Source organism: Chelmon rostratus, chromosome 5 (assembly GCF_017976325.1).
Source record: "Chelmon rostratus isolate fCheRos1 chromosome 5, fCheRos1.pri, whole genome shotgun sequence".
Lineage (NCBI taxonomy): Eukaryota > Metazoa > Chordata > Actinopteri > Chaetodontiformes > Chaetodontidae > Chelmon > Chelmon rostratus.
Window position 1 is genome coordinate 23,660,283 of NC_055662.1, and position 8,406 is coordinate 23,668,688.

Genomic DNA, 8,406 nt, shown 5'->3' on the forward strand with positions numbered 1-8,406 from the left:
ATGAGTTGAGTTGTGGTGGAGGTAATATCGCCACTCTCAACAGCGGCTGCCTGCGTGTCAGGCTGCGGACGTGGAGGAGAGGATGTTTGTCATGTTTCCTTTGTTTGCTGTGCATCCTCCTCTCTATATGCTCGCTCCTGTGGTGTCTGGCCTGTCTGTCCTGCTCCTTCTTGGCTTTTTTATTTCACTTTTCTGTCTATGGATCCTCACCTCCCCCTCATATTCTCATATTCTTTGTTTGACATCTCGTTTTGAGTTGTTGTTTCGCTCCCTCTCTCTTCCTCTCTCTTCCTCTCTCTGCTTGTGTCTCTTTGATGCCCTCATAGTTGGTTGAATGACTGAAGCCATAAGGCTGTTCCGCCCACACAAGTACGCCGAGCTGAGCTGTCCTGCGCTGCGCTGTTAATTCTCCTGCTCAGCCCATCTGAAAGAGAAGGCAGAGTGTGACTCAGATGCTACGGTGGGTGGTATGGGCCCAGGTGGGTGGTTAAATAGGCTAACTGTAGCTTCTCCAACGCACTCACTTTCACACGGGAGATATTCTGATAAGTAGCTAAAACACGGCAAATTGGAGACGCGAACAGCTTTCAAATGTGATTTACAGTTCAAAGATCGTCGCTGTTATATCTCTAGGTTGTTTTGGAGCCAAACCAAAGCTCTTGATTTGATTTGCTGGGATGACTGTTACTTACTATGATAGCTCCCTCAGCCTCAGAGTCAAAATGACATTAGCAGATCAGCATTATCATAATCATCCAAACCATGCAGCTCTCTGAGTTATTTTCATATTTGCCGCATCACAGGAAAGTGTTTTGGAATGGGTGTGTATAAATTAATTATTTGATTTTATTAGATGTTTTGAATCAGTGTGGAGGCTGTAAAGCTTTGCGAGCTTCAAAACATGCTGAGATTATTAAAGATGAAATCAGACAAAGGCGAAGTAGAGACATCATCGGGTTCGCTTTTGTGGTTGCGCTTTGGTTGTGATGAGATTTAGATGTAGATTTTTTTTTTAAAGATGAAAGTTAAACATGATCTTATGGTGAGGTATATCAAATCAAAATCATAGATATGATAACCTTTTGCTGTAGGCCCACAAGTCAAATGCTGATAGACAACACGGCTCTTTCCTCTCAGTGGAGACGTTTTGAATTTTGCCCCAAGTTATAGATTTAGATTTTCACTTCTACCATGGGTAATTCTCCCTGACAGGCTAAAGTGACTAAGTAACATTGCATGCACTGGGGGAAACTGCAGCTGGCTTATCTCTGAACGTGATTATCTTTATATAATTTGGCTGTCTGTAAAGCAGAGTGTGAGTCACTATCTGAGGGCTATGCAACGTCTCTTTTCTTAATCATACAGCACACAAAGCCTTGGCTGGACTTTTACCTTGGATTGACAGTGTTCTCCTTCGTGAAGCTCCAGCACAGAGATAAAGCTTTGCAACCAACGTTAATTTCAAACGGAAAAATGAAGACGCGCTGTGCACTTTTTACACTCAGTATGTTAGCAAATGGCAAGCAATGTTTAACATGTTTAATGCAAAGTTTAAAAGTAAGGCTTTTTAGATGGTAAAAATGAGGGGCTGCCTACAATGTTACATTCCCATGGCATAAATGTACGGTAATATATCAGTTTATCAGTACCAATGACTCAATGATTACTTTGGCAGGCTCTGAAATGTATGACTTTCAAAACCAAGTCTTCTAGACTGTTCTCTATTTTGGAAATAATACATCTGTCTTTGTATTATTAATTCATCAACAATAAATTACACTGTTTTGTTCTCAATCCAAAAACGACAAAGCAGTATTATTCTTCACCATAAAATATCAACCCGTCACTACATCCTTCTCTCTACTTGTCCATTGGTCTTGATTAAAAAAACATGACTTTTGTCATTTTCAAGGCACCATGAACTGTGAGACATCACATGATTGTGATTTCATGTCTCAATGTTGTCCCTCTCAAAAACAACATTCTGATAACATTTAACAAAGGGAACTCTGAACATGAACTAAGTATAAGTGAATGAGTATATTTGACCCTCACTTGTACAAAAGTCTTTTTTTTGCAGAAGTAGGAAATCAAATTTCAAGTCAAAGCTCGTCATTGCTTATTTGACTCTCGGTTTGTTGTTATGCATGTTCACTTTTAAAAGACAGCATACAGTACTTGCATTTTAACACTAAGTGGGATATCACAAACAAAATCACCACAAAAATCTGTTAAATTTGCTTTTGATTGTCTGTGGAAAAGCAAATTCTATGAGTCTTAGCTGTGATAATACCTGTTCACCCTCTATTTTCAAACAGCAAAAATGGGCGAGCAAAACAAGCACCTTGAGTCACTTGTAAAAATAGCAGCATCTACAGATACATAAGGTGAAAGAAAATGCATCTGGCAAACTCCACATCTGATGAATGGAGTCAGGTCGAGCAGATGATGGACAGGCTGCACAGATGACTGAAGACCACTCTCTTATAACTGTAGTGAAGGAGGTGATGAATAAAATAAGAAAAGAGTGATAACAGCACAGCTATGAGCTTGTTTTGCTGTCAGCACGGTCCACTTTTTACACTGCAGCACCTAGCCTGACGGAGACATCACCAATCCTGTCTATCTGACACCCGCAACCATCTGTTGGGAGCCCTTGGTGGAGCCTTGATGGCTGTGCATTTGAGTGGTAATTGAGCCTGAAATGTGCTTAATAACGATTGTCCTGCCTAATACGCCACATCAGGAGCTCAAAGCACCGTGACAACCCTGAGCAGCAGAGACGGGCAGGCAGATAGAAGAGATGGGCAGAAACCACATTTCTCCTCCTCATTAGCCTCCAATAACTGCGAACAGCCCACCATAAATGCATCACTGGGAATCAGCTAAGAGACAGACACTAGAGAAATAGTTCCTCTGAAGGGCTTTGATACATATCAGTCTCGCTATGTTCTGGGAATTGTATTTTATTCCGATATTATAAACAGGTCTAAACGTTTATACACACATATTGATTTTATTTCACAGTCATATGTCTTGGTGTTGGCCTCGATTCACAATTTACAAGTATAATTAGAGGCCTAATACAAAAGACCAGGTCTTTTTTTCATGCATCTTGAGGCCAAACAAATGGGCAGCTTTTAAGACAACCAAGACAACGGGGGTGAGGCCTCCATTCTCTAATTGGTCACATAATGAACCTCCTTTTGAATTTATTCGCCATGTCCAAGTTGGTCTTGGCTGCCTTGGCTATGAACGCATCCTCTGGGAACAAGTTCTCCGTGTTATTAATGGGAGTAGAATGAGTTGTAGGTATTAAAACAGTGTAGTCTGTGATGGGGGGCTCAGTTCACCATGACAGCTGCCCCAGGAGACCACGTGGCAGTAAGAGGTACTTGTCAACAGAGGGTTAGAGACAAAAGGCAGGCGTCTTCCCGGTCGGCAGGGGACAGTGTGTGGGATCAGAGGGCGTGATATCCTGTCCAATGCCCCCGCTGAGGATCCAGAAAATCCCAACTCCCTGCACCTGTCAGGCACCGCGGGGAGGTGGTTTGACGGTGTCACACTCGTAACGCAGGAGAACGCCCCTCTCCTGAGGTGTACATGTACAGTAATCATCATGGCTTCCGTTTCAGATCTATAATCAGTCGTTCAGCCTGACAGAAGCACTGTGTTTTTGCCTGTATGTTGCGTTGTGTTGGAGCTGAGGAGATTGGGTGCTTGGGGTTTTGGAAGGGTAATTGCCTCACAAAGTGAACTGAGTCATGAGGAAATGAGCATCCTCAGAGAAAAATCTGTCTTACAAAGTAACTCATATACACAACAACTACAGCCTGCTGGTGAAGCATTACTTATTCCCTCTCAACTTCCTCTGCTATTCATTTTCCAGTCTGTTCAACTTAGAGTGTGTGGGTGCCGCTAACTCACCCAGCCACATGTGTAACCTGCTCGGCAGTAGCTAAATGTTACTCTGGGGATATAGCTTCATAAGAGCAATACCATGCATCACAGAGACCACATTTAAATACCAAATATTGCCCATTCGTTTTTCCCTCTCCAATCGCGGAGGAGTGCACAGAACTGTGTTTAGCACAGGCCAGGGGGATTTGAGCAGGCAAACAGATGGGACATGAGAAAAGGTATGGATAAGGTACAAATGCAGGAATGGGAATCCCCCTGGGAGCACCCTCCTCATTCTGGCACCCACTTTCATGGTGTGTTTAGTGCCCTACTCTGTATGAATTATGAACAGACTCAGAGACTGATTGTGTAAAGCTGTGAATACAAAGTGTGTTATGTTCTGTGGTAGCATTGAGACAGAGTAGTTAGCATTTTTCTGCGCACCCGCTTATTTTAGTGCGTCTTACAAAAGAAAGTTGTCTTATGATGCTGTTCTTTTAAACTGAATACAAGACAAACTGTATATCCCATTATTGCAGGAAGTTATTCAGATCTCCTTTATTAAAAAAAGCAACTTAATTCAAAAAACATTAAAGAAAGATATTCTGCCTCCTCTCTCTCTTGAGAAATACTACACGAGGTGCATGGCAGCGTAGCAATCACAGCAATCAGCACTCTTATTTCAGGATTTCTCTGGACCGCACAGCACTGACAAAACACATGTAGGAGCAGAGCCGACAAATCTGGATACAAGATGGGCACTCTGACCTTCCCCTGGCACGCCGCCCACAGCCTGCAAACCCACTCAACATGACGGGTATCTGTGCGTCTCTGCTGAAATCGTGGCAGGCATAATTGCGCCTCCTGTCCAAGTGCGAGGAAGATATTCTTAAGGACCTTTTCTCTGTGCATCTCTGTGAGACACGACAGAACAAGAGTACTCATCCTCATCTATGGATCAGACCCCAAAGGTCCCTTGCTTTAGTCGGAAATGTAATGAGACATTGTTAACTCAATTTTCACAGTTTTCAGAGGAAATGAAAAAGGCTTTTCTGTGGCACTGCAGAGCATCACTACCCTTTAATTCACTTGTCTGGAGTCTGATGTGAGTGAACAAATGTGACTTTGACACTTAAAATGTCAAATTTATAACAAGATGTGGTAATGCACTTGCAGCATAGTTGCATTCTTTAGTAATGTAACACATGTATACAAATATACAGCATATGTACATACACACAGTACATATGTGTGTTTTTGTTGCATTAGTGTATGTATATGTTATATTTTATACTATAAATAGCATAAGTTACACAGTCTTGAGCATGTAAGTGGTTTCTAATTATTTTGCCTTGTTCTCTAATGACCAGTGAAGGAGTCATCCCTCCCCATGAATGTGTGCATGTACTGTATGGATGTATCTAACAAAGGTAGAGACAGACAAATAGCCCTGCTCCTCTGTTGTCTCCACCTTTCTAGGTGTTAAAGGGGTGCTTGCCACGACCAAGGGTCACGCTACAGATGCCATGACATTTACACAGCTTTCTCTGCGTGCACGCAAGGCCACACACACACACACAGACACACACACACAAACACACTTATAGCGCAAAGAATCACAATGTCAACCTGTGTCACAATGCCCTCTGAAAAGATTGGGCACCCTTCAAAAACACCCGTGCTACAAAGGACAGTTCGTGGCTCCAGCACATGTTGTCAAGGCTGAGGTCATGGTAAACCATGTCACTGTAAGCCCAGGAAACAAATGAGGTGGGTCTGTTATGCCAACTCCTGGTTACACGGACACATTTAGGGACACAGCGGCTGTCTTCTTGGGATGAATCAGCTCACTCTGGATGGCTGGCAGAGAGTGTGACAGAGAAAGGGACTTTTTTTTTTTTACCCCTTTGTCCTCCTTTTTTTCGCACTTCTATCCGAACACATGTCCATCAACTACCACAACATCTCCATTTAGCACTAATGAGAGTCTTAGCCGCAAATACACACAAGGCGTATGAGCGACCCTTCGCCACAGACATCAATGCCCACTAGCAATAATGTTTGGCCTCTCATCCACTAGAGCCTGAGTCTTGAAACACGAGAGATTGCTGAGAAGAGAGGAGGTAGAGATCGTAGACTTCTGTTATTCTGCATATTTTTCTCTTTAGCGGAGTAGATTAAGAGAAGGAGCTGCCTGTTTTTTGGGTGCCTCACATGGTGTATGCATGTGAACTGCTCGAGGAGGCAGCTGCTGGTTTGAAGCTGCTTGTCTGTCAAGCTCTTTCACACATGATGCCTGGACTCTGATGTTTAGGTGCAGGCCTGGGGGCCACAAGAGAAACACACAATTGTTGTTCTGTTACTACTTCCACTGCTGCTACTGTGTTTAAAATCTGAAGACTTTTACATCTGTATGTTGCTCCTTTATTTACAGAGTGCATCTGCCCACGCAGACCAAGTGTGTATGCCCAATGGGACAGCAGTAAGAGCAGGCATGGGGTGCACGGGAGTGATGTTTTCCTGCTCAGAGAAAGTCTTATTGCCACTGACGAGGGGAGGGATTTATAAGTCACAGTCTCCTTGGTAACCACATGCTTTCTCCAAAGCCCAATCTCAACTATTTATTGGCTGTAATCAGTGAAATTATCAACAGAATTATATCAACAATGCAAACATGAATAAGCAGTCCGCATTTATTCCTGCCAAAATGGGGGATTGCTTGTTAGTGAATAATTGCCACTGATGAACATCGGTGATTATGGTGCATTAACCAAGTAGGTAGCATTAAAGTATTAGCAGGTTTCACGTTTCAATGATAGCACTTTTGAATGAAGGGAATAAAGGGGTGCAAAAAAAAGACCTTATTAACAGTTTTTTATAGTTATGTTACTACTCGTTGTACCATCCTCGTGTTCCAAGAAATGCCACAATATATGTAAAAGTGCATCATAACTCTGAATCAGTTGGATATTAAAGCCTTGTTTCATTACGCTTAGTATAAATGTAGAAAATAGGTGCCAAGATGAAAAAAAATGAAACGCTTGGCAGGTGGACAGACAACCCAACCGGTGTAGTGTGTATTTCCAAGCTGAGCTATAACACATCATTACAATCATCTACCTACCCCCTGTCCTTCCTCAGTACTAAACAACTAAATTGATACCACCAGAAAGCATGCACTTCACCGCTGACACTGCGAGGGGGTTTTGGTCCTGTGGGGATATAAATACCTACGGAATCATGAAATGCCTACCACTGAGAGATGGAGGAGAGGCCAATCAGGTGAGTAATGGCCATAGTTTTTACACCATAGCTGCCAGTACTGGTTGCCATCAGTTGTAATGTCCACCTTGAAAAACCCTAAGTGTGCTGTTTGATCAATGCTGCCTGATGGGAAGGGAAAATCAAGCCCATAAACGGGCCCTTGGATGCTAAAAGGGGAGCGAGACCTGAGGGACCAAGCATTGAAATGTATGGTGAGAGGAATATTGATGGCTGAGTTCCGAGAAGTAGAAGTGTTTGACCCTATAGCACTTTCAACTATTGTATTTTGCGAGCGCTATATCCCTGTGCACGTTTGTTTTCGTGCTGGCAAATATGCACAAGTGATACATGCATGTAATTAAGATGAAGAATCTGTCCAGCTGCGACACAGTGCTGAGAGACTGTTATGACCTTCCTGCATGTCTCTGAGATCATACTCCTCTGGTTGAAAAGTTCATCTCTTCAAATGGAGGAAAGACTGTGGAAGTGTCTTGAAGCAGACAACAAGTAGAAGAAAAGCAGAGAAAAGGGAGGGGGAGAAATAAGGAGCAGCAAAGTTTCTCTTCTCAGCCAAGAAGAAGGCATGTTTCTGTGTCACTGTTTTCCCTTTTCATGGCAAAGGGAGGAGAGCCAAGGTCGAGCGTGTCAGTGTGAGTCAAGCCTGAAAGTGTGAAGACTCCAATTAGACATAGCCTCGGGTCTGACTCCAAAAGACAAGGATAACACACACCCCTCCGTGAAAATGTGCCAAACAACGCATAGTGCAAACACATACACACACACACACACACGCACACCACATGTCTTCATGTCCCTGTTTTACATGAAATGCATGTTGATACCACAGCTGTTTGCACCCCATCCATCATCTCTAGCAGGCAACAGGCAGAATTATTAACAAGCAAAATCTGTCATGCCCTATTAGCGCAATAAGGAACCTGCTAAGGCAAGTAAACAATTTATTAATGTATGGCTGATGTATCTAATTATCATGTGTTTGGAAAAGACCAAATATTTATGATTTCACAGTCTATTTGCACTTAATTGAACATGTTGCTTGTAAAAATATCACAGCATTGATTATTTAATGAGCGCTGGGAAGTTCGTGGCAGCGGATGTCTGTTCCCCTGAACTTCTTTGACAGCTGACATGACATCATCATTGGTTTCTTTGTCTCCTGTGCTTGAGGAAGGTGAGTTTGTCTTTTGCACAAATTATTTTCACGTCACCAAAGTTTAAAGC